This window comes from Aythya fuligula, chromosome 14, assembly GCF_009819795.1.
Source record: "Aythya fuligula isolate bAytFul2 chromosome 14, bAytFul2.pri, whole genome shotgun sequence".
Taxonomy (NCBI): Eukaryota; Metazoa; Chordata; class Aves; order Anseriformes; family Anatidae; genus Aythya; species Aythya fuligula.
The window spans coordinates 7,137,695-7,138,783 of NC_045572.1; positions in this window are offsets into that span (position 1 = coordinate 7,137,695).

Genomic DNA, 1,089 nt, shown 5'->3' on the forward strand with positions numbered 1-1,089 from the left:
TAATGCTGACTGGCTTCTTTGAAAAACTTTTTGTGATAAAGGTCTAATATGTTCATCTCAGGGCTGAACCCGATGCTTTGAGGATTGAATGTAATAAATGTTCCCCAGCAGTCAGCAAGAGCTCAGGCTTAGGGGACTGTTACCTGGGCAGCTGTGTTAGCAGCGTAGTGATGGTCAGTGCTGTGTGACCACTTCTGCAGTGCAAATGCAGTCAATAAAGGGCAAAATAACTCGCTGCCCATCTGGTGCCGTGACCAAAGGACAACAAAGGGAATCGAGGAAGAACCCACATGGTCTGAGAGGAAGAAAATACCGGGGTTGAAATAGTCAGGAAAATGGAGTGAGGCCAGCTTTCATACTGAGGAAATGCTAACGGGATGGGATTGCGTTCATCAGCACCATGCATTTTGTGAGCTGTGTATGACTGGGCAAAAGTAGCTGGATTGCTTTATACTTCATCAAGGAGCTTTGCTCAGCTCTTGCTGCTCTGCAGTACGGGAACTCTGAAGTATTGTTAACTTAGAGGTGTGTGTTTGTTTTTGAGCACAATTGTTTTTTATTCTGAGCTTGTTAAGAGCTGAATTTCTTGGAATTGTTCTCTGAGCACATTCACGTTATTTCAGCATTCTTTGTACCAATCCCATTCTTTTCAAGCACCTTCTGTGCTATTGTTGCATTGTGCTCTCCAGCCACACGTAGAGAAAAAAAATTAGCCTGTGGTTAATTCAAAAGGGCAATTCTTGTTTTCCCTGGGAGACTGAGTTCAGCTACGAACCCTTACCATGGTAAAAGCTTCCCAAATGATGGAGAAACTGATAAACCTCACCACAACACGACGGAGAAATTGATAATTTCGCCACAACGTTAAACGGGAAAGGTGTTGGCTGTGAAAGAATTTAAAAACATGGCTATTATTCGTGTGAGGGTACAAACACTGGCCCTAACACCACGTTTCAGAGCAGACCGAGCGAGCTTTCCCCCTGTCAGCACGAGGTGGCGACATCGGCTCGGCCGATAAAGGAGCGGCGCAGAAACCGCGGTGGGTTTTTTTGTGTGGTGTTTTTTTTTTTTTTCCCCTTTGCCAGAATC